Here is a 26,606-nt window from a genome sequence, read left to right on the forward strand (position 1 = left end):
GAGCAATTTGATCTATAAGAGATCCTCATGGGTAGGACGTCAAAAGTCTCCTTAAAGCGGCCTATTCAAAGAAGATAATGGGCGCACTCAACGACAAGGGCAGATCCTTTAGCTCGAGACCTAAGCTGATTGAAAGTTGACAATGAATGAGCTAACAGTTGAGCTAATCTTTCTCTACATCGGCCCATATTCTATATTAAGAAGAATCTCTAGCTTTCTCTTTTGATTTGTTTTGAGAGGCCGGTTCCTTACCGGGCCTGTGAGAGAGAAGGAGTAGGGGGGGTAGAATCTTCAGGGCCTTACGTCTCCTGATGGACCTGTTGAACTGATCTTGATGATCAGGCAGAAGCAAGGGTTCGGGGGGCAGAAGATGTTCAAAAGTTGCGGGTAGGCTACAACTAATCATATGCTCATAATGGGACGCCCACCATACTTGACTTTAAAAGCCTCACTTGAAGAAGGGTCCATTGGCGCGTGAACCATCTTAAAGCTTGCCAGTCTCTCTCTCAACAGTAGTGGAATTGCCTTTGGTATTATCTTACTCTAATGTTCTAACTCAGATCGAAGTCAAGCCTCTTGCATAAAGTCCACCCTTCTTGCTCGCATTCACCTATAAGAGTTGGGACTTGATGAACGAAGGAAGAAGCTTATTATGGTATAGGTATAGGCAGAAGCTTAAGAGAATGTTAGAGGCGAGGTCAGAATGTTTGGACCACCTTTTTCTTGTTAGCGAACGTTTTCTTCTATTTCATTTCTATTCGTAAGGACGACGGTGAGTGAGGAATACGTGGTTTATGGGGCGGCTCGCCCTCTTCGATTAGTTGAAACAAAAGGCTTAGGCACCATCCTACCCTGTTCGGGAAGACCGACTGCCCTAGACAACTTTTGAACGAAATGAAATCAATTAGATCAAATATCCACAGCTTGACGTCTGAGTCCATCAACCAAAGAAGAAGAAGCTTGATTGTTCTTGTCCCAGGGGTTCTGGAATCAATAGAAAGAAGAAATAATCTAAGAAGGGATCGTAGTTAATTCAATTGAAAGAATCACGACGCGGGATCTTAGTTGAAGAAATTTGATTAGGTTCAGATTCTGGGATGGAGGATCCGAAGGAGGCTTAAGAAGTCAAAAGCTAGCCATCCGAGAAGGGAAATGAGTAGAGAAGTCAATGCACGAGATCCCGTTTTGCCACCTCAAAAAATGGAGTTGAAGGAAATCATACCGGACAGCGTCAATTCAGTTTGTTTTGACAGCTGCTTAACCAAAAGGGGGCGGTCTTGCGCTTCTATAGGATCTTGTGGGAGAGCTCTGATAGTGGAATTCATTTCTCTGTAGAGGTTATTAAATCCTTCGCGAAGAGTCAAACTCCTAAAAGGGATACTAGCATATTAGTCGGAAGAGTCAAGCAAATTTCTGTTCCGACAAAAGAAGGGAAGTGTTACGACAGTTGGAAGAAAAGGTTGATCGATCCATAGCAATCACCCGCACTAGGCGCGGTCACATCGATCTCTCATTCATCTTGGGATCAACAGACTAGGTCGTCGATGGTTAACAGAAGACTTCTCAGGCAGGATTGAGCAAGCAATTGGATATAAAGAAATCACACTATATCTCTATCTCTTCGTGGTACTCCCCTGAAAGAAAGGTCTCGGGTACAATTTTAGCCGCATCTATAGCACCCAGAATACGAATAGAGGAGTCCAGTTAAACAAACCAACCAATGGTGGCATTCCTTCTCTAAAGCACAAAGGAAGAGAAAGCCTTACTCCGACCGACCGACCCCCTGTACCGAACACTTTCATAGGCAAATTAGCCTCTACCTCTCTTTGTTTACGGCCTACTTCAAGCATAACCATGGATTGATTAGAAAGCAACTATTTTATACAAACTGGTAGCTGATGAATCGATGTCCTCTTACAGTAACTACAGTAGCACCTCTCCTATCCTAACTCTTTGCTCTTGTAGTCAAGAAGGAAAGACTTTCAACAGGTAGATCTTTACTTCAGGTAAAAAGTCCACTCATCGAAAGGTTTGATTTCTCGCTTAGTGCTTTTGAATATAGGAAATCTATAAATCTGGCTAACTTCAGGCAGGGAGCCCCTCAATATAGAGCAAGTAAGCCTAAGTAGGGACGAGCTTAGACTAAGAAAGTAGTTGGAGGTTGGCAAAAGAAAAAGAATCGATTCATCAGTATTCTGGCTTTATCGCTAAAGCGAATACCTTCATCTAATCTGATAGACGTTATCATCGTTAATTCAATAAGTCATTCGTAAGTACTGGAATAGCTGCTTATGAGAAGACTATAAGGAACGGAACCCATTGAAAGCTACAAGGCGTTTACTCTCTATCTAAGGGAAGGGTATCACCAATAGCAGGATCGACCCAACCAAGGAGTACCCTTGATTTGAATGAAGATCTTTTGAAGGTCTTCTCTGACTCTACCTACGATAGTTACTGAGCTGCTGCTATTCCTTTCTTTCTTCCCTTGATTGGACAAATCCAGGTAGTTGGGCCTCGTGGAGTGGGGAGAAGTTGTTCCGTGTGAGTACCTTATCTATATCTATTTTCCCGGATCTGAAAATGAGTTTACAAAAAGAAGAGTGGATATCCGGCTTCCATAGGGAAATCCTCAATTGATTCGGATTTACGAACACAGAAGACATGAGGAATAATAAAAGCATCGAGCAAGCAAGAAAGCAAGAGCTGGGCCTAAGGTCCAGTCATAAGTAAGTAGGGGGAATACACTGATAAGCAGGCTTGTGTCCGCCTTTCCATTCATTTCCTTCTCCACAATGAGATAGGGCGAAGTGCCTGTCTTTCTTGTCGATCTGCTAACTGGAAGTAGGTTCTTTAATTGGAACCCTGTAGCAGTTCTTCCCCTTTCTTTTTGAACCTGCTCAATGGGCACGTTCACTTTACGGAAATGTCAGTGTCTCATCGCAAGGCTCATTTATAGTTGTCATACACATACATAGGGCTGGCTGACAGAGAGACAGCTTTCTCTGATCAAGGGAGCACAAGGGTCCTCCTGGTACTACCCCGGTGCGATGAATCCTAAATGCAAGGAGAATCACAAGCCTAAACGAAGAGCAAACATTCAAACGTGAGAGCAAGGGAGAGGTGCAGGACAGGAGTGAAAGAAGGTGAATGAGGTTACGGTGAAAGAAAGGAAAGAAAAGAGAACGAATGAATTTCATATGCTTTACCGAGTCTTTGAATAGTGAAAGAGTGAAAGAAGGAGAAGAGAAAGAGAAAGAAGGAATCTTTCGGATTTACTTACAGTTAAGTCGAATTGATTCTTCGAGAGTGTTTACTGTTGAATGAATCTTGAGGATCATATCAAGATCAAGAAGGAATCTTTCGGATTTACTTACAGTTAAGTCGAATTGATTCTTCGATAGGATTGACTGATCAATTACCTATAGCCAAAAGTATCCCGAAAAATAGGGTAAAAATACACTTTGATCCAAAAATAAGGGAGAGATAGGATCATTCTATTTTTTTGACTATTTACAAGAGAGTGAAAGAGTGAAATCAAGGAAAATAGCCCCAAAAATAGGGTAGAGCATCCATTTTATCCCAAAAAATACGGGGGGGGGGGGGGGGGGATAGAAAATCTTTTCTTTCAAAAGCTTTACCGAGGGAAAAAGCTCTGACGAACTTTTACAGTTATATGGGGATAAAATTAATTAATTATTGGTCCTTACAGTCGAATGAAGAAAGAAATAGGTTCCGGAATCTTGAGTTTCGTCTTTGTCTTTGTTTCGTCTCCCTTTATTCTTGAACTGTAAAGTCTCATTCATTGATAGTCTTTTCTTCCAGTTCCCTCTCATTCATCTTTCGTCTTTCCTTCCAGTTCAGTCTCATTCATCTTTCGTGTTTAATCCCTTCAAACACACACTTACAACTCTTTCTTGTCTTGTTTTTGGCTTGACTGACGAGTTCGATCTGGTTTTCTTTTCGCTTAAATAACAAAACAAGGGAGTGTTTGAATTTCCTTTGTTTGTTGACGGCCGATATTTTGCTGCTTTTGTTTTGGCTTTTAATTTGCCTCAAAGTTCCAGAGTTGGTCCGATCCCCCTTTCCATTCTTTCACTGACAAAACCGACCTTGAAATTTGACTTAACGAGAAACGACTTCGACTTGACTTTAGAACAATCAATCGAACGGGTAAGGCTAAGCCTGTTCATAATCCCTATTCAAATTGCTTGCTTGACTGATTAAGAGAGTTTGGACGGGAGAAGAGGCTTTGATGACGAAACGAAGGTACAAAGTGTCTTTCTCATGGCCCTCCCAATAAATCATTTTTTTGCTCTAGGAGCATAAACACTAACCATTTTTTTAGAATACCTGCAAGCGCCCGGTAAAACAGGTTTGATTCATTTTCCACGTGGGGAAGCATAAAAGGAAAGCGGTCCCTTACCTTCCCTGATTTAAGGCGGTGGTGATAGGCTAAGAGAAAGAGATTCCTCTTGCTTGGTGGAGGACTACCTCGGGAATGAATGGACATGACCTTTCGTATACTAAGATTGAAGAGCCAGGGGTAAAGCCTTCACAGACCAAGGTTAGCTAATCATTCCATTGATAAGGCGTGCGGTGATTGATATAGGGTCAGTTAGTGTGCCGGTTCTCCGGATCATAGAGGGGGTCTTCCCATTAGTCAGGGATATACTTGGTTGGTTGGTATCCAGATTCACCCGGGGAGGAATTTCTTGGATGTCGAGTCAGTTCGAAAGCCAGTCCCCACAGGAGCATAAACAAAGCGAGCAGGGCCAGTAGTAGATCCAGGATCAGTACCCTTCTCAGTTCTATACCCAGCAGGAGCAGCAGAAACGAAGGTTGAAGCATCACTAGAGACATAGGTGGGAACATATATATTATCCACCAGTAGCATCTAAGTAAGCTGCATACCTTCCTGCAGCCACTTCAGTCCTTTCTGTTGATGGAGCAGTTAATTAAGCACTTGAAGTTGACCGATAGTGATGCTGGTAGATTTGTTACCTACGCCTTTGCTTGCCTTTCCGGCCTATAGCTTTCCCCCTTTGCCGGGTGGTATCGCTCTCTAAATGCTGGGTCTACTGTTGCTGAAACTACTTGTTCAGGGTAAACCATAGGAACTATTGCATCTGTCTCTGCCACTGATGGATCATATGCAGCTCTAGCCTCTGCTAGCTCTAAGTAATCTCTTTTCTCTCTATTTTCAGGTTTGCAAGAGAGCTAATGTTGGTATTCGAGATAAAGCTCCTAAAATCACTCTCGATAAAAGGCACTCAAGCAACTAGCTTCTGTTATTTCAAACAGCTAAGACTGGTATTTACCCTTATGGCATTTAACTGACATTCTACCATTGAAAGAGCGGATACTTGCATTCGAAGAACTGATACAAAGATTGAAGAATTCCTGGTACTAGCAGTTCTTTCCTTTTTAAGAGAGAATGTTGAAGGCAAGTAAAGCACCAAGACAAAGCAGCAATAAGACAAGTTTAAGACAACCGGCGGTAATGGGACCTTACTTAGAAAAGGCGGGGGTATACCCTTCAACACAAAGCTTATGGAGATTGAACTGGCTTTGTTAGTGAGAGCTAGCTTTAAGGCTAACTAGCGAGTAGTTGCATAAAGTAGTCAGTCACTAGGTTCAGTAGTATATTCTTTTTATCCAAACCCCGGGACTTCCATCCGCCAGCAACAGGCCTAAGCAGGCTGCGTAGCTTTCAGATTCCCGTATGAGTAGCCTTCTTCTTTCTTACTTCCGTCTGTGATTTCGTGCCATTTTCAGTAGTTCCTTAGCTTAGTCAAGTAGGGATGGGGGGCTGATAAGCCGTAAACAAGCATTATATGAATGAATCCAGGGCGTAAGTCAGAATAGAATCTCAGTCTTTTCCAAGCCATCAGGTGAGGTCAATCTGATTATCTAGTCTTTTAATTAAGTGTTCTCTACTCGCAGCCTGACTCCGCTGCTCGGCCTAAGGAGAAGTTAGACTTGTCATCAACATTGGTAGCAGGGTTCTCTTTGGGTAAGTATCGAAAAATGGAAAGGGAGTACGAACTGTTTATGTAGGAGTAATTCAGAAAAAAGCAGTGATTGGTAATGGAAAGATCATACCGATAGGAGAAAACGGTTTCTTCTCTTATTCACAATTTCTAGTTAGAAAAAGTTCCAGCGTAAAAAGACTATACTAGCAGCGCTTATTCCAAGATGGATATTGTAGCGCTTACTGATTCAATCACAGCTGATACGCATTCAATTGCAAACAGAACACCGGTTAATTAAACTGTTAGCAAATCTGTACCCCTAGCGGCCTATTCTGACGTAGCTGATTCTAGACCAGCCGATGAAATTGCAGCTACTTTGAAAAGCCTATGACGGCGGGTAAAGGGACCGGCTTCCCAGAAAGGTTAATGCCCTAGGATTGGACTCATCCCCAGTTTCCACAGATGGAGGGGCGAACTCCTCAACAAAAGAGGTGGCATCTTCTTCTACTTACTTTGGATACTCACTCAGGCCTTTAAAGGGCAAATACTGAAATGAGTTTGAGCGGCCAGGTCTTCCTTCTTGCCCTTGGAAGTTCCAGGGTCTATCTTTCTAGTAAGGCTGGACGTAATATCTACTTCCCGTTGTTTGTGGAGTGAAGTGGGATGTGAAAGGTACAAAGAAAAGTGAACCGTAGGATCTCGTCTGACTTACTACACACCTAACGTCCGTCAAAGCTCAAAAATCCTCCTGCCCCGGCTACTAGACCAGCTCTGTCTCCATTAGTTCTAGTTTCACTGTCAGCAACCATCTCATTCTAAAATATAGCTACGTTTAACTCACCATCTACATCAGTGCCAGAGAGAGCTCCGGCTTCTTACAAAATGATACCGCACAAGGAATTCCGTCACATCCGCTGGGTGACGCAATCTCTCTTATTGGACACAAATATGGCTATGTCCCTTCCTCTGGATATGAAAACTAGTAGTCTTGTTGTGTAGATCGGTTCCACTTACGGCTAGGGAGAGTGAAGAGCCTTCTGCCGTCTTCCTTCTAGCAGTATTCCTTTAAGCCTTATCCATACCAGGAGATGCAGATGATGGAAATGGAGCTAGAGAAGATATAGGAGAGCGCGAATAGCTTTCTATGGGGAAGGTGATGTCTTATAAGGACTAGCCCTCTAGCCTTCTTTCTAGGAGATGATAAAGCAGTCTTAGTCCCATCATCACCCAACGTGATACTTTCTGCTCTGTCAGCAGCATCGGATACAGCAACTGGAAGCGAACCTCTCAGTAAGCCTTGAAGAGCGAATTGTCGACGGACGACTTGCTTCCTTCTTGTGCTTCTTCCTTCTATCTAGTAAGATTCTGTCTTTCCTTCTTTCTTTAGGGACCTCAAATGCTACCTATTTCTCGGTGATCTTTTGATTCATTCCTTCCTTCAGGCATGGTTTTGAAGAAAGAGAATAAGGGATAAGACTGTGACTTAGCGTCAAGGCCAATATCCATACCAGAAAGGTGTCCCAGGAACAACCAGACCCACCACCATTCACTGCATTGGTCCCAAACTTCTTTTTTGATTGAGGGAGCATTTCCTGGTCCACACCTTGTAATTTGCGACTGGATATCTTAGTAAATTGAAGAAGTGCTGGGCTCAGACTTAGCTGTGATCAATCTTCAAGTTCGATTCATTTTCACGGGAAGAGTTCAACCTCAATACCGAACGTAATGGTAGTATAGGAAGAATCAGAGGATGAGAATGAGGAAGTAGAGAGCAACCAATCTTCTTGTAGTGGAGTTGAGACCTTTATATCTTTCTTGATCCTCGATTTCTATTTCAGCGGTCTGAGAATAGGAGAAGAAGGAGGTGCCTTCCTGTCAAAGCATAGTTCTTATCCTTCTGGTAGCCAATCAGAATGAACCAAGAGCTATCAGTGACATCAGCCTTGATGGATAAATGAGCCTTGCTTTACTGACCTCGCACCGAGTAAGTTTGGCCTTTGTCGACATCGTCCTGGTCCACCCCAAAAAGAAAGGTCAATCGAACAAAAGATAAGAACTCTCTCTTCTTTGATAGAGCCGATTCTACTACCTCTTATCGGTTTACTGATCACATGCTGCTTATCAGAGTAGAAGCTGTATCACTATTAGCGGATGTTTGAACATCTTTAGGAGTTGAGTAAGAGCCCATCATCTCCTTCTTCAATGAGAGAGAGCTCCACCCTACACGGTATGGTTTGTTACGGCACGGCTCGGAATAGCAAGGTATCAAGTAGTTGATGTTATATCAAAAGTGAGAGATTGGTAAAGTCAAGTGTTATAAGTATGGGTATGAAGGAAGCAGCTGAAGCAGATCCATAAAAAGAAAAAGTCAATCCTTCTAGTGTGGCTTAACATTAGGAAGTTCGTCTAGAATGTGCTTTTAGAGAGGCGTTGATCTTGCTCTGCTATTCGGCTTAAGTCAGGGAAGGTTGAATCAGAGTCAGTCCATTCCAGTCCGTCCTTCCAAGCAAAGAGGCCAAGGAATAGCATGTTTGTGATCTAGTTCCTATCTTAACGCACTCCAAGTGTAGTTGCTAGTGTAGCAGTAGTTCCTTTCTTTTCAAGCCTTGCCAGCTGCTACTTTTCTTTCTAAGTCAGAAAGTACTTTACAAGATCGAGCGTAATAAGTGTAACGTGTTTACCAGCAGGGCTCACTCTTCTTTCAAGTCAAGGCTGTCTACCAGTTAGTTGTATTCATTCTGTCCTAATCAAAAGGATATATATACTTCTCTGGGGTGTGAGAACTCCTTCTCATGAATAAACTATCTGCTTTAAAACAGTCGATCGTGATAGGCTTGCAAAGCATATAGGCTACGCAGCTTTGTTCACCGGAAAAGCATAAGATCCTTGATTTCAAGGGAGTTTTCTTTACCAGACAGCTTACTGTTCCGGGAAAGCGAGAGATCTCATTGTCCGAGAAATGCTCTTTACTCTAGCGGGATCAGACTTTGAACAAGATAGCATCCCGTACTAAGAGAAGGTGACTTAGTCTACCCGAAGGAAAGTCAAGAGAGAAAGTGGGTACCGGCATGGTTAGAGGATTCGAACTGGCAGGCAGGATTGGTTTAGTGTTTGCAATTAGCATAAAGCGGTTATGCGACAGCTTGAAGAAAACTTCGATTCGTCATCACCGTTGCATCCAACCTCGGTCTTTTTTGCACAACACAAGGGAGTTAGTTGAACCGATTTCAAAGGCTTGATAAAGCTTTGGCATGACCCGGGTGGGAAGGTTAGCAAGGGAAGGAGAAGACGACGATGGATGTTTAGTGCTATGGTCTGATGGAGAACTCGGATGAGAACGTTGGAGGAACAGAACTCATTGTCTCGTTACGCTTCGATAACGCTACAGATCTTGAGTCAGAAAGATGAGGGGAAAATGGCCGGCGAGGTCACTTTCTTATCCGAAAAGGAATGCCACTAGTTAGACTATCAGCTTGCTTCTCCTAATGCCAACACCAAGAAGAAGGTCGTTTACGCGCTTAACTTGCATTGGCAACGTCGGCCGACCTATCTATATCCAACGTGAGAGAGACCAATTTCCTTAGTTAGAAGGAAGGCGTTCTCGAGACATAGCTTTCTAAGTAGAATCCGAAATCCCAGCGATTACCAAGTGACCCATTAACTAATCTTTCTGACAACAGCTAAGCTTCCTAGGTGCCGTGTGAAGCTGCCACCCGGAAAGACCAATCAATGGTTGACTCTAAAATGACACGTTGAAAGTCTTGTAAAGGAAGAAAAAGCGCTGCTATTCTCTAAAAAGAACCTTCCTTCTATACGTCAAGACTCTTCCTAGTTCGTGCTACTTTAGAATACATCTACACCGAAGGAAATATTGAATTTCATTGTCCTTCCTGGCCATGAAAGAATACCCAAATATACCTGAAAGATAAGAAGTCAAACAATCAAGGTAGGGATTGTTGGCTTGGAACTCGAGCAGTCTCCCCTCATACACCGGGAAGGCTTCTAGCTTCTCTGCCTGAAGGAGCTTTTGGCAGTGAGTCGAAAGTCTTAGTGAGAAGCCCTCTTCTATCTAGGACTATTTCCACTCTTCTCTGAGTGCCAAAAAAACAGTGCTAAGGTAGCGCTCACAGCGAGAGCCCAGCTTACTATTATTCCTACCCTAATGTGTCAAGAAGAGAATAGGTAGTACAGGTCAGCAAGCAAGCATAGCTATATCTAAGGTATCTAGATCAGAAGGTATATCCTACCCCACCAACCCTTCTTGTTCTTGGTTCTTTTGTGCTATCTTTTTATCCTGTTTCCAGCGTTAATGTAGAAGTAGATGGTGTAGAAAGTTTGATTATCTGATTTGATTTAGTGATTTAGCTTGAATCAATCTTTCCTCATTTTCAGGCCCTCTCTCTGCCGAGCCTCTTGGAGTGCTTGCTGTGCTAGGGGTTGTATTCCCCAGAAGCCTCTAGGTCCCGTGGGTGGGAAAAGACTTTCTAAATCTTCTGATGATGCGCGGGATTACTAGATTTAGTTGGTGCTTCTACACTCTCCTCTCTCAGGATATGCCGACAAGGCTGGAGGAGCTACTGACTATCCTGATTTTGATTCGTCAACGGATGCAAGAGAGGCAGCTACTGGGGGTAGAGGCAGGAGTACCCGTCTCAGGCGAGAAAAGAGAAGGAACTCAGTATGACCTTTAGCTCGTTGGAAGGAATTCGTAGCGGCATTTACAGTGAAGTAGGATGCTTCGATTCTCTTTCAGTCGACTAAGCGAAGCGGCACATTCCAGCCCGTCCGTATAAGGATTCCTCATCATCTTTCTTATCTGACGTGCTGGCTATCTTATCCTTCCTCCCATCCAGGGTGGCTTACTTTATCGGGTCTTTACAGTCATGTGTAATAATCAGGTAAGGGCTCTGAGTTTAGTTGTTAGCTAGAACGTCGGTCTACCCAATGTCTAGGGTTCCAATCCTTGTGAGCGTGAAAGTCTACAAAGTGAGGAGTAGTTCATATTAGTCCACAAAATGGCTTCTTTCTATAGAGGTCTCATTCAGTCCAACAATGAGGAGTTGGTGCAGCAGGTTCGAGCCCTGAGGAAGCACTCTGCGGGGAAGGTCCAAGGGAACGAGGAAGGCGGAAAGAGGGGACTGCGCCCTTTTCCTTTTCTCCCTATCTTCTTGGTGGAAAGACGTACTACTTGCTTACCCAAGCACTTGGGGTCTTTATGGGTTCGGTAAGATAAGTACTTTAAAGAAAGGGCTTTTCGATGTCTGCCCTCAAGGTCAATTGTGCTAGCATCTCGGAAATCTCAGCTAGTTGATGGATAACTGTTAGATAGAAAGTTGCCAATTTGCCAAGGCTGGAGCCATTAGCTGATGGTTAAGGTTAAATACAGTGGACTCCTCCTTGTCTCCCTCATAAAGTAAAGAGGGTTCATGCTGCCTCGGGAACTGGCGGTCTTGGCCATTGTAGGGTAAAGTCTCCCAAGCACCTCGTATGGTAAGCTAGGATTGGAAAAAGTAGGTAATTCAGGCGTAAGCGCAACTCACCATTTTAGCGTACCCGTCCCTTCTTCTCACTAAGCCACTTTGTCCCTGCGTTTGAACGGAATTTGATTTCAAGCCTTGCCCGAGAATCTTTGCTTGGGAGCACCTTGGTTGAAACTATACCCGAGTCCTAGAAGAAAGAATTTTCCTGACTACATGCGAAAGCTTTTCCTTACGCTGGATTGACAAATCATCCTTTGGGCCACACCCGCACTCGCTGTCAAAGAACTGACTTAAACTTAGTGCTTGCGAGACCGAGGTTCATGAGCAAACAGACCTACAGAAATCAGTCCAATTAAGGAGAAAGAGAAGAAAGACCTATTTACATCCGAAAGGTTCAATTGATTGCAGTAGAGTGAAAGAAGGAAGGAAAGAAAAGAGGCAGACACATCGCACTTCTACACTTATCCGTGAAGAAATTGAAAAATGGAGATTCTTGAACGGAAACTCTTAGCTGGAGGTCTTTTTTTTTTAGGAGAAACTCTTGTAAAAGGAATTGACGGGGGCGGGTCGCTTGTAAACCGCTGTTTCAATAGGCGACCACGGAACAATCTTGATAGAAAAGAACCAGAATTCTTTCTACATCAGACTACCTTTACCCTCGCCCGCCAGAACAAAGAAAAGACGAATTCCAATCTCCAAATCTAAGAAGATCTACACTCCTTCAAAATCTCTCAACTGACGAAATGATTTTTGATTGAAAAAGAGAGAGGGTCGACCAGGCGTTGGTGGCTAAGGTCTCAGGACTCCTTTTATTTGATTGAAATTCAAAAAACAACATTTCTTGACGAATCGAAGTTTTCTCAACTTCAAGCTGTAGAGTTCCCAAAAAAATAAATGAAATAGGGCGAGAGAGAGAGAGCCTTTGCTTACCTACTTAACCGTGCAGAGTATCTTTGGCTTCCGTTGTGGATGGATTCCTTCTTTGTGAAAAAAACCTACCTGCGACTCGACTCTTTACTCAAGGAAAGACTTGGTCTTACCGGGCAAATTGAGTTGTCGATGCGGAATTCCCGGCTTAGCTTTCAAATTCACTTGGCAAAAGACAGACCAAGCCTTTCTACCCTTCTCCCTTTTTTTTTATCGAATTAGATGATGAAAGAAATTCATTCATTGACTCGACTCCCTTCTATTTACCGAGTCTTTGAATAACGAACCATAACTGAAGGTAATAAAGTCAAAGAAAAGGAGCTTGACCTGAGGATCATCCAGCCTATGTGAAAGAGTGAAAGAAGGTGAAGGGAAGAGAAAGAGAAAGAATGAAGAGAGAGTTGAGGATTGACTGACAGTTAACTCTCATTCATCTTCAGGATTGACTTATTAATTACCTTGACTCTCTTTTATCCCTAAAAATAAGGGAAGGGTAGACTTTGATCCAAAAAAATAGACAGAAGATAGACTTTTTTTTATTAATGGTCTTTACACGAAAAAGAGGGAAATCTGGGAAAATGGCTCGAAATACCTCTTTTATCGGGATTTGATCCCAAAAAATAGGGAGAGGATAGGATTTGATCCCTAAAAATACGGGGGGGGGGGGGGGGGGGATAGAATTTCTTTGATTTCAGCTCCAGCTATTAGGGGAAAACCTCTTTTAATGTTTTACCCCTATGCTGGATACAAAATATTTGATTGAAGCTCCCGCTATTAGTGAAAAAGGACTTACGAACTTTTACAGTTATATGCGGATAGAATTAATTAATTCATGGTCTTTACTGGTTCCGGAATAAGGAGTTGAGGATTTACTGACAGTTCACTCTCATTCATAAGGAGTGTTTACAGGAGAATGAATCTTTAGTCTCCCTTCTAACAAAGACTGTAAACGCTGGCTCACCAGCTTACCTAGTTCAACCCTCGGTAAATGACAGAATAATAAATAGAGAGAGGTTTATATCACAATCACTTACTTATAATAACTAATAACAGATGGTAATAAGGATAAGGGGTTAGGATCATTAATCTTTCATCTACCTTCTGGAACTCTAAACTCCTTCAATCAGATTCGTTCAGTTCGTTCCGTCTCTCTCTCATTAATGTTGAGTGTTTACATTACAGTCTTTGAATCAATAATATAATAGCAATAGGTCCACCAGGTTATGGTTCAGGTTCAGGAATCGATCTCTGGCGGGAAGGAGAAAGAGACTCAAAGATAAAAGAGTGTTTGAGGAGTTAGTTTGTTTACCGAGCTCAATAGTTCTGTTGAATTCATACTGACTTCCTTGAGTCCTTACTTAATTCATATCATAAGGAGAAGAAAGAACGAGAAAAAGAATCCAGAGGGGTGAAACAGCGAGACCAAAGGTAGAGGAGTGAAAGCAAGAAAGAAAGCCAGTCCCGTAAACTCTGACGAATAAGCAGTATTGACTTTCTCTTTGTTTGGCTTTTACCGAGTCTTTGAAGGAATAAATAGGAAAAGGAGTTTAATCGAGAGTTGAGGATTGACTTCCTTGTTTACCTCCTCCGGTCAAGTCATAGAGGTTCATGAGTAAGTAGAGTAGCTCGACTGTCAAGCTGCTAACTCCTTCCTTCATTTATTCAAAGACTGTAAACTCTCATTCATCTTTCATCTTGACTTCCTATCCTAATTACCTCGTGCAAGAAAAGAGCTACCTACTTCTTTACCGAGTTCAAGAAGGTTCCGGGGAATGAGCGAAGACGAGGTTCAAGTTCCGGGGCTGGCTGATCTTTCTTTCCTTCCTCTTCAGTCTCTTTAGAATTTCCTCTTCAATGGCCTAAAAAATAGGGAGAGGTGATTGAGCTTGACCTTCTTTTACAGTCGAGTCAAAGAGTGAAATCAGGCAGAGAGAGGGGCGCAGCAACGAGACTGTAAAATAACTTAACCTATTTACCCCTCATTCAATCAGAAATAGGAAAAGGAGTTCAGCCGCTCCACGAGAAGAGGAGAGGAGTGAGCTTCCCTTGAATTTGGTTGAGTCTTTCAAGCAGAATCAAATGAAAGAAGCTAATATGCTTTACCTTGTTCAAGAATAGTGAAGGAGGTAATCGAAGCCGAGGAAAAGGTTGATTCTTCTTTTATAGTTCAGGTTCCGAAGAAAGAAGAAATAGGAATAAATAGGAGAATCTTGTTGAGTTCAATCTTGACTTCCTGGGCAGTCGAATTAAAGGTGAAGGAGAAAGAATATGCTTTACCGATAGAAATGGCCTCAAAAATAGGTGGAGTCAACTCTCATTAAGGAGAAAGAACCAACCAAGCTGTGAGACCGACAGGTGAAGGAGAAAAGAGACCTTGTTCAATCAATCAGTCCAGGAGAGAAGCCAAGCTGCTTTACCGAGCCTCGTGAAAGAAGGAAAAGGGTGTCGGTTTCGTTCAGGTTTTCTCTTGAGGATTTACTGACAGTTCACTCTCAGTCATAAATAGTCTTTACTGTTTCAATAGGGTAAAGATACACTTTTATCCCTAAAAATAGACAGAGGATAGTATTTTCTCCCTCAAAATAGGGTAAAGATAGACTTTGATCCCTAAAAATAGGGTAAAGATACACTTTTTAATCAAAAAAAATAAGGGAGTGATAGACTTTTTAATCCTCAAAATAGACAGAAGATAGAATGAATCAATAGTCTTTCCTTCCAGTTCACTCTCATTGATTCTTCTTTCGTCTTTCCTGTTTCAATAGTGTAAAGATAGAATGAATCTTGAGTCTTTCCTTCTAGTTCACTCTCATGTTGAGTTTCGTTTCGTCTTTCCTTTCAACACTTTCAGGTTCAGTAGTTCACTCTCATTCATAAGAAGTTTAGTCTCCCTTCTCTTTCCCTTCTTTCTTTCACTGTAAAGTCTCATTAATCAATCTTTCTTCTTCTTTTATAGTTCAAGTAGGGTAAGTAAATTCATTAGTAGCTTTACCTCCTGAAATAATCAATAGGTTCCGGACTGGAGTTCACTCTCATTAATAAGTAGGTGGAGTCTTTCAAGCATAATCAAAGGAAAGCAAAGAGCTACTGAACCTATTTACCTCGTGTTTGAGTTCAATCAGTCAAAGGTTTAAGGTTTTCTCTTTCGGCTTTCCTTTCAACACTTGAAGGTGAAGTAGCTAATTCATTTACTCTGTCCTTCCGGTTCAGTCTAATTCTGCTTGAGTCTCTCTTCAGTCTTGAACAAGGGATTTTTCACTCTTTTACCGGGATTTGATCCCAAAAAATAGGGAGAGGATAGAATTAATTAAGAAATGGTCTTTATAGAATCCGGAGTGAACGAAGTAGGAGTCTTTGGGTTTCGGTTCAGGTTTTCTCTTGAGGATTGATTTTGTAAAGGGCATAACCATACAAGAAGGAATCGTCACGAGCGGTTGTTTAGGTGCGGTAGACTACTTGTTCCATAATAGGGTGGCTGGCTGGCAAGGATGATCAGTCTTATTAAGGCTAGCTTGTTGTTGTTTTGGCATGCTTGAAGACGTTTGGCTCTCCATGGGAGCCTTGCCCCCTCCCCTCTATGCACATGGTTCACGACCCCACTTCCAGACTATGTGAAGAAAGAGGTTCGATGGAGCAGCGGTGGATGTTGGTGGTTGTCACGAATTCCCACGTTTTTTCCCCCTCAACGAGGTATTGAAAAAGAATGCCTAATAGCTCGCGTTAGTGCCCCAGATCTCATTTTCGAGATTTGTTTGTTGGGTCATATAGCCTATAAGCTTAGGTTCTGTAGGCGGGTGGGCAAGCCGATCATCTTTAATGAACTTGACTTGTCAAAGAGAAAAGAACAACCCGGTCCGCAAAAGAAGTAGTCAATTGTCGACGCCTACGCAGGCCATTGCTTTGACCTTTCCAATTTGACTGTTGAGAGCACTCTGGACTGTCGAAGCGATGGGAGCTACCTGGTGTGGCTGGCTTATTTTGATGTTGTTGGGATGAAGGAGAGAGATTAGATTTGCCTAATTGGAGTGTAAGGAGTCTTGCTGTGTAGATGGTTTACTCTTTTCTTGAGATTGCTAGTAGGTTTGTTTGGGAGTGTAACTTTCTTTGCTGAGAAGCAGGTTGTTGCTGCTGGGTTGTCACAGCTTGGCCGTTGTTCCCCCCTAGCCTTTTGTTGCCTTTTGTTGCTGGGTAATAGGGAGGATGAGAACATAGAAGACTGATATCAATTTGCAATCTTTTTCGGTATAGCTCTGCTCCCGGGATAGATGCAAGGAAAATGGATAGCGATCAATACGAAGGGCAGGGTATAGAATGAAACTAGATGGATGCTTGCATTAGGGGTTGAGGTGAGAGGGGAGAAAGTCGTAGCCACAATCTGGAACATGCATGAAGCGACCTATTTTGTCTCGTGAGCTAATTCAATCCGAAACCATATGGTTTAGGGATGAACAAAGAACTATATGCTCTCTCTCGTTCGACGGTAGGAATAGGTGGGAGTGAGACCCGAAACAGGGAAGGAATGGATGCAAAAGCGGTGTAGCGTTGACCCGCTGCTTGCTTGCATAATGAGTGAGCCGGGAAAGGGGAATAGCTATAGCTGACAATTCAACATTTTTTTGAATGAAGCGAAATTGCTTGCCTTTACCTTCGGAATTGTGCGTGACTCTATATCACGGGAAAGGGTGGAAGAGAGATAAATGGGGAAACTACCTTGGGGCCCTACCCAACCTATCTCGACCAACACCCCAGAACAGTGAATTTGGAATAGTCAAAGCTCTCCCGAGTTCTACTGAAATATGAATTCCGCCTGGGGAAGGCTTGCATCAGGCTCCGCAGCCAACCACCCCGATTCCATCTTCCACCCGGATATATGGAAAAAATCCCCTGGGGGGAAAACTCTCCATGTGGGGACATCCCTGGGCCGGAAGCGCTTTTCTTTCTTTTTCGTCACACTAGCTCGATCAGATTTCGTATATCAGAAAAAGGAAGGATCCGGCAGGTTCAGGATTGATCTCTAATAATGAGTCCGCACCAATATCAATCCATTTTCTTCTTTTTATTCCAAGGCAAGGGTTGGTTCAAGAATAGTCAAAATCAAGGAACTATTCGTCGTAAGTTGTTGTTGATTGAATAGGAAGGAAAGGAATAAAGAACGCCTTTTCTCTGTTAGCATCTAATTGTTTTCAAATGGATCCCATTCATGGAAAATCTGAGAATGTGAGAAATAGAAAAAGATAGATCACGTCTGTAGGCTTAGGAATTCGTTTGGCCCTTTATTAGGGGCTCTTCCTCAAATTGCGTTTGTTCATTTCCATGCAGTAACATCGTTTTCAATACATTTAATTTGAATTGGCATTTTCTCATCCATATTACCATAATGATTGTAAACACCTACATTAGCCTTGGACAGTTTCTTTGTTCAAATGGATGTATAGCCAAAGAAAGACCATACCTAAGAGTCAAATTCTAATTGTTGAAGTGGATGTAGTAGTAAGGTAAGAAGCTAAGCTTGATTTGGACACTTCCAGAGCATTTACTAATATTCTAATAGTTGGTTGGCCCTCGCCATTATGGAAAATCCTTGATTTGATTTACGAAGGAGAGAATTGACGAAAAATCACGATCTGGTGACGCAGGGTCTTCCGTCTTCCAAAAGTGTAACAAGTGTTAGAGTTCGATTGATTCAATATCGATGAGCCTAGAAGAGTTGAGGGTTGGAACGAGCGTATAAGAAGAATGATTGGAATTCCTTTCTAAATTCTTGTACGTACCTCAAATAACATCAAAAGTCTTGGTTTCAGAAGAATGTCTAATGTTATTTCACCTGGAGAACTCATTGTTGCGAGCGTAACGAACGGGGTGCTTTGTTTGGAAGAAGTGATCTGTTACCGAGCTAGATTATTGAGAATACCGATAGCATCTATAAATACTCTATCATATCCGAAGCAAGAAAGAAAGAGCTCGAGTTTTAGCAAAAGCCGCTCTCCTAGTTGAAAGGTCTGAAAGATAACCTTGTTCTAGGAGGGATGATGATGATACCCGGTCGTTGGTACCGGATTCAAAGGAGCACTGTTCGAGGCAATATAACAACCTAAAAGAAATAGCATTTCGTCAGATATAGGCATATTACAATTACTGGGCAATATAATTCAATCAATAGCCATAATAATAGTCTAACTAGCTTTTTCAAAAAGACTTGCTATCCAAGTTCTCTTTTTCCACGATTCCCTTCTGCGGTGACAAAAATCATACCTCCAAGACAGTCCACAGGTCCTCCACCGGGCACTATGCACATTAGAGTTCCACTGAGCTCGAGCTCGACAAAAAGTTCTAAAAACCTTCTCGGCGCAAAATCTTTGTCCTGTCCTAAATAGGCACGAAGACCAAATGAGAATAACGAGCGTGTGTGAATTGGGGAAAACTCACCGGAAATGCTCGATCAGAAAGAAATTCTATAAGATGGGTGTGATGATGGGAGCTACGGGTGCAGGTATTCCTGTCAAATTTGTGCCTTTGTTGTAGATACCTGAAGAAAGGAAGAAGTCGCACAATCTTGGAATCGTTAATTTCACTTTGTTTTGATAATAGACGAGAGAGAGAAATCCTAATCATAGACGCAGCAGAAAAAGAAAAAAGGCAAAGGCTGCTCACCTGACTCCAACGACTTTAGCGTCCAAATCTCGTATATTCCTTTCGGTACGCAAAAGAACAAGAAAGAAATACAGAATGGAGTTTCTCATTCAAGATTGCTTCGAGAGCCATAAGAACAAGTCTATCTTCGGGTGCTCTCTCGAGCGCGAAAGAGAGATTAGGCAATTCTGGATGTTCCATGAACGGAAAAAAGTAGGACATCAGGGTGTCACATCCTTTCCTTTTTCTATGAGTACGACTTTCAAAGGATAGAGAAAATGCTTTCCTTTCCCCTAACAGTTCATTTTCTATTTCCTGCACCTGAACCTGACTCAACGAAAATTCGTCGCTAAATTTCCCTCACACTTTTTCAATCTCTACTGCTAGCTAGCATGTACACCAAATTCATTTCAAACTCTTTACCCCCTCTTCCAACTCAATGCTTTCAAAAACTAGTATGTTCACCCTCCTTCTCCTCTGATCCTCTCCCTATCGGTCTCATTGCTTCTCTGTCTTAGCCGAACTTTCTTTGTTTTATTCCCTGAACTCAAAGACAAGGTAACTATTTATTCTCGAACTTGAACCGTAAATAAGGTAAAGCGGCTTCTGATCCTATTTATTCTTGAACTGTAAACGAAGAAAATGAAAGATTAATGAGAGAGATTGAACGAGGTAAACTCAAGCACTTGTCCCTGATGGAACTCTTTTACTGATTGAACGAGGGAAACACTATTCAAACACTCTCTCTCCTGAACCTATTTATACACTGATCTTGATCCTTGATTGTGAGTTATGGAAGTGATTGTGAGTTATTCATTCTTGAACTGTAAACAAGGGAAAGGAAAGACGCTAATGTACTCTCCCTTTTCCTATTTCTTCTTTAACGAGGTAAACCCCTGAACTACTGAACCTGATAGAACTCCGTAACCTTTGACGATATTACCTGATCGGATTTAACTGTCAACTCGGTCTCTTTGCTTTCCTTTGATTATGCTTGAAAGACTCAACCAAATGAAAGAAAGATCAGCTCACTCCTCTCCCTATTCGTCTTGAATTTACTCTCTTGTAAACAACTCAATCACTACTGAACGAACCTTCTTTCACTCTAAAACAAGGTCAAGCTCCTTCACCTCGTAAACTCGGTTTCACTACTTCGCTCCTTCACCCAGTTATTCTTGTATTCTGAAGGTAATTAGGAGAAGTCAAGACTCCTTATTAATTCTTGTTTAGGAACTGAACTCAATCACTATTACTTCTTTCCCTCGGTAACATAGTAGTGAATCTTTCTCCTTCACTCAATTGAAGAACTGTAACCTCGGTCTCTTTTCTTTCTTCTCCTTTCTTGAACTCCTATTCCTATTTATTCCTTCAACCCCAAGGTAAAGCATATAAATGAAATCCTTCTTGAACTGTAAACAAGGTGGCTTCGCTCCTTTACAGTTGAGTCAATTCAATCCTCTTCCTTCGTTCGTTCGAGTCTCTCTCTCTCACTGCTTGGTTCTTTACTCCTTCATTCACTCCGTCACCTATTTCTTCTTGAACAGTAAACTCCTGACTTCCCCTGAACCTTATACTCTTTGACCTACCTGAACTTTACAGGAAAGAAAAGAGAATGAATTGATTGAAGCCGAAGACAGAGTGCAAGAAAGATTTGATTAGCTCATGAACCTCTATTCCATTCCCTGAACACTTGATGACAGGATAGTAAAGTCAAGAAAATCAGACTGAACCGCAAACCCTGACTATTCTTCTTTGACGATATTCCCCCTTTATTTAGAGAATGAAATGAACGAGTTTACAGTCTTTGAATCAATATCAATGAATTAGCTGATAGTCGAGTAAATGAATGAAAGAAATCAAACCCCTAGTTATTTACCTTACCGCGTGAAAGAATAGAGATAGTGAAACCTGAACCGGACGTAACCCGACGAGAAAGAAAGAGAAAGAAGCTTAATCACCTTATCTTTACAGGAGAGGGGAGAGTAAAGAAAAGAGAACTCATCATTTCTTGAAGAATCTCAACAGATATTCTCCTGAACCTCTATGAGCTGACCTTATTTCAGGGTAGGTAATAGGTAGTCTCAAGAGGAAACTCAATCAGATATTCTATTCCTTTACATTACAGTAGAGTAAATTCATTCAATCCTACCTCTTTTCGAGTCGAGCTGCTTAATAGTCTTTCGAATCAAACTGTCGAGCTTGGGAACATTAATGAATTACCTAATTCTTTCCATTCTACCAACCAATAATCTATAATAAGTCGCAAATTCGGATCGGCTAATTGTTATTGTATAGCACCTGCTCCGGTAGAAATTTCTCGATTTCGAAATGTATCGAAGCAAGCCTTGGGTAGTCACAAAAAGTGGGATCCTGTATTTCCAAGATTGGATTTCATATTCGAATGAACCCCGTAATCGTACGAAAGTAGGGTTTTTCACTATGGGCCTAGCAAAAGACAAATATACTCAACTATAGGATCTCCCCCTTTCCAAATCGGACGTGAAAGTTTCTTTTCATCCGGCTCAGCTCAAGTAGTTACATCAAATAAAGGAGTTCCCGCTTTCCAATTCTATAAAACACCGAACTACTCTTTACTCAAGTTCTCAATTAAGACCAAACAAGATTTCATGGATTCTTTGACTTTCCAATGGATTTCAATGTGATGAGTTCTTTATTCAATATATCCATTACACCGGAAAAAAAAGGAAATGTGCAATTTGTGAGTAGTCTATTTCCCTTGGAATGACGAATCCCCTTAATTCAAATGAATAAAGAGTACCTTGGAATAAGGGATTGACTTGGTATCGTTCCATTCGATCTGGCCTGGCTGGCCCTACTGAACCTCGTCGACGGTTATGACACCATGTCCTTAAAGCATATATGCGATGGATAGACTCCTTCCTTTCACCATGCATGAAATATTAGCTTATTGTAGTAACATAATTTCCTTGAAGAAAGAAAAAGAATGAATTACACAAAGGAAATCCGTTTTGTTTCGCACGAGGTAGAACTGAGAATTCCTATTTCTTACTGAATCGACCATAGACCAATTCCCCTTTGATTTGGGATGGGAGTATTGACTACACCCACAATTCTGAGCTTCATGGTACTCCTACCAAGCAAGCCTGATATGAACCAAGAGACATCAATCATACAATATACTTCAATGAAGATGTGAAGAAAAGGTTGTCAAAATTATCAAAAGATGTTTCAATTCATGCTACATTGAAGAAGAAATGAAGTTTGATTGTTGCAAATTTTGGGTGGGTTACAATTTAGAATAATTTAGAGTTATTGTATTTTAAGACTTTTTATTTAATTTAGGTTACATTTACATAATGGCTAATTATGGTCATTAAGTATGAATGTTACAACTTTTGGTATACCTTTAATAGTTTCATTTTGAGGCTATATAAAGCCACGTATGTTGTATTTGTAAGCAGACTTGGAAAATATAGTAAAGAAGCATTTGTGCTTTTCTTTAGCCGATGGCTAAGTTTCTTTGCAATTCTATGTAGTTTAGATTGCATGTAGAATGATTCAAGCTCGACATGATCAATCTTGCTTGTGGAGTGATTCGAATCTCAAGCAAGTGTTCTTGCCTTGAGATATTTGATCAACAAGAATCATTCAAGCTAGACATGATCGATCTTGCTTGTGGAGTGATTCAAATCTCAAACAATGTTCTTGTCTTGAGATATTCGATCAACAAGGTAATCCGAATCTTATTCCCCTTGTATTGATTCCTTATCTTATCAAAGCCACATGTCAGATCCGGGGCATCCCAACGAGATTGAATGAATGGGATGACTGGGAATCCGTAAAATAAACATCAAATCACACATCGCAATATACTAAGCCTTCTAATTCTTTAAGAGGGTTATCTAAAGCTAAAGGATTCCCGATATAACTAGGAAGACGTTTCAAATATCACACATGGGTTACTGGGCATGCCAGCCAGTTTAATAAAGCCCATTTCTTCGTATCCGAGAATCAACCAACAAATTAGACTCCGCATTGTTCACTGCGAATCTTCTTTCTCCGATTACTCGAGAATTTCCACAAGCACAAATACCGCTTTTTATAGGCCCGAAAAGTCTTTCACAAAATAATCCATTTTAGGTTTATGAGTTTTGTAATGAAAACAAGTATAGGGGGTTTAGTTACCTTTCCAACTATCTCCCCATTAGCTAGGGTTTTATTGGCCCAAGCACTGAACTTATTTGTTGAGGAGAAAAGAAACTAATCAAATTCATTCGGAGTTGTTGATGTTTATACCGATCGATCATAGAACAAATTGTCTGATTCATTTGCTTCCTTCCTCTTAATCTAGAAGTTATTCTCAGATACAAGGAAATGATTCCGTTCCAAAGCCAACGTAATTCTCGAACGAGCAATTGAAAAGATTCTGGAGTATCCTCAGGTTTAGGTATTCTTCCTCCAATGATCGTAGTACCAAGTACTTCTTGCCGAGCTCTAATATGATCAGATTGATAAGTAAGCATCTCTTGTCAAATATGAGCAAGACCAAATCCCTTCTAGAGCCCAAACCTCCATTTCTCCTACCCCTTGTCTGCCTTGCTTGGCCCTTCCTCTAAAGGGGTTGTTGTGTAACAAGTGCATAATGTCCACAGGAACGAACGTCTGTCTATTATCATCAACTTGATTCATTCATTTCAAGATATAAGGCTTTCCCCTATTATAACAGGTTGTTCAAAAGGATTTCCTGTTCTTCCATCAATCTGCTTTTTCCTGGATACTAGGGTTCAAATACCCATGGACTCGCTGTTTGCTTACTAGCTGAATAGAATGAGGAAAAGGCTAGTTGTTTTCTAGAAGCCTCTTGTTCATATCTCTCATCATAAGGTACTATGAGATAATGTCTATCTAGCAAACTCCCCGCTAACCACCCGAGTGAGCACTCAAATATCTGTCCTACATTCATTCGTGAGGGGACTCCTAATGGATTTCAAACCATATCAACTGGTCTTCTGCAAATAAGGCATATCTTCTCTAGGCACCCTTTGTGAAACAATACCTGGATTTCCATGTCTTCCCGCTACCTTATCGCCTACTTCGATTTCCTTCCCGTTTCTGTGAAATAGATACACTCATCATTTCTGGATTCTCACTCGAACCAACCCCCTTCCCTTATTTCTGGATCCATCTCACATCAATAACTCGACCCCTACCGCCTATAGGTAGTTTGAGACAGGTTTCTTTTGAAGTAGATACCTGAATGCAAAGTATGGCTCGTAATAATCTATCTTCGGGGGCATACGCTGATTCTTTCGCCATCTGAGGCGTTAATTTACCTACTCGCCCGTCTCCACCCACGATCCCAGCATCACAATTCCTTCTATCCATTTTTGTCTCAATTTCGGAGTATTCCTTCTAGATGTGGGATTGAGTTAGTGATTCGGTCCCTGGCTTGTCACATGAGTTTGAATTTCATATTTCCCCGTGTATGTGGAAAGAAGTATAAATATCTTCATATACTAGACGCTCGCTAATTAGTACTGCATCTGAAGAATTGTAACCTTCCCATGGCATATAAGCTACTAATATGGTTTTTCCCAACGAAAGTTAGCCACTAAAGCAGCACCGTCCGCTAACATTTGCCCTTTTTTAATGCATTTACCCTGTGGGGAACCTGGGATTTTTGCTGCATACAAGTCTTTTTGTTAGAACGTTGATACAGAACTAATGGAATTCCTAGAGTATACCCATTGCCAAAAGGATGCCGGTATAAATGATCTTTCCCCCTGTGGCGTTCCAACCCAGGAATCTCCAGCCACGTGGCGTTCCAACCCAGTTCCAACAATGAATGCAGCTTCTCCATCAACTCCAACAAAAGAAAGAAAGAATTGATTGATTGATTAACAAAAGAAAGAATGCTATCAGGAGATGAAGGAAATGGAATTATGAGACCTCCAAGGATAGGAAAGAAAGGGTCAAGGATAATTTATAAGGAGTAGTGATCTTTTACAGTGAAGCGAGAGGAAAGAAAAGCAAAGAGAGGAGACACACCGAGTTTAATGTCTTTGAATCACGAACACGAACTGAGAGGAGAGAGAGTAACTCACACGGAACAAGGAAGGGGTTAAGTTGAATGAATGAATCTTGCTTGAGTTGAGGAAAAGAGTGAAAAAATAGTTCAACCCTCGGGAAAGAGTGAAATCTGTCGAATGAATCTTGCTTGAGTTGAGTGTTTACAGGAGGAGAGTCAAAGGGGAAGGATCAAGAAGAAATTGGTTCAGTAGTGATTGAGAAGAGAAAGAAGGTGAGTTCAGTAGTCCAGGAGCGAAGCTGTGAGACTGATAGGTGAAGGGGCGAAGCCGCTTTCTTTGTTACGTGGTTGTGAGTCTTTCCTTCATTTTCTCGACTGTCAGGTGATTGAGCGAAGCAGTGAAACCGACAGGTGAAGGAGTTTACAGTGAAAGAATCAATGAATTAGCAGCTTTACCCATTATACCTGATTTATTAACTAACCACAACCTCGGCTTCTTTCGTCTCCCTTCTCCAACTCGGTAAAGTGGTTGTCTTCGCTCCTCTCGGTCTCGTTGCTTCGTTCATTCACCTATTTGCTTCACTCCTCTTTATTCAAAGACAAGGTAAATAGGCTGGCTGGATGAGAGGCTCCTTTACCTATTCATTGTCGGTCTCACAATTCCATTTCCTCTCGCTGATTGCCCAAGGTAAATAAATGGGTTAAAGAAAGATAGGTTAAAGCAAGGAAAGGAAGAAAAGAAGAAGAAAAAGAGAGAGAACGGAAAGACGAAAGAGAAAACCTTAACCTGAACCGATATTCCCTGGCTGACCGGATTTCACTCCTCTCCTTACAGTCTTCGCAGCTTTGCTCATTCGCTTGATTTTGTCTCCCAGCTTCGCAACTCCCCCTTTGCCCCTATTCCCTTTGCTACTGTACCTATATTATCTTATTCATTCAATCCTTCCTTCACTAAACTACTGAACCGAAACCTACTCGGCTTCACTCCTCTCTCTCGCTATCGGTCGAGTTCGCCCCTTTTCCTCTCCAACTCGATAAAGTCCATTGCCTGAACCTCTCTTTATCTTTCCTTGCCTGAACCTGAACCTGATTTCACTCTGTAAACTCATTCACCTTCTTGAACTCCTATTCCTTTTCCTATTTCTTTTCTTGAATGAACTCCTTCGCCCTACGGGTCTCACAGCTTCGCTCCTCTCCCTATCGGCTGAGCCGCTTTGCCCATTTTCCTATTTCTTCTTGATCTTCTCCTTTCTGGAACTGTCTGTAAACGAAGAAACCCCCTTCCCCTTCTCTCACTGTTTTGATTACCTTATTGGTCTCAAAGCACTACACTAAGTTTAAGTCTTTGCCCAGATAAAGAAGATGAGAGTAACCCAGCATTGGCCTGATGGACCTCTTTGCCTCTCCTGTCTGTCTGTAAGAAAGATGAATGAGACGAAACCTTACTTAAACCTTAGACTGATTGAACTGTAAGAGAAGAAAAGGTCAAGCTCCTCGGAACCAGATTGAACTCCGAAACCTCTTGGTCGAGCAGCTTTCGCTCCGTAACCTTTACTTTATCAAAGAGAAACCCTCTCCTCCCTTTTCTCG

Source organism: Cucurbita pepo, chromosome 2 (assembly GCF_057944985.1).
Source record: "Cucurbita pepo subsp. pepo isolate OVF chromosome 2, ASM5794498v1, whole genome shotgun sequence".
Lineage (NCBI taxonomy): Eukaryota > Viridiplantae > Streptophyta > Magnoliopsida > Cucurbitales > Cucurbitaceae > Cucurbita > Cucurbita pepo.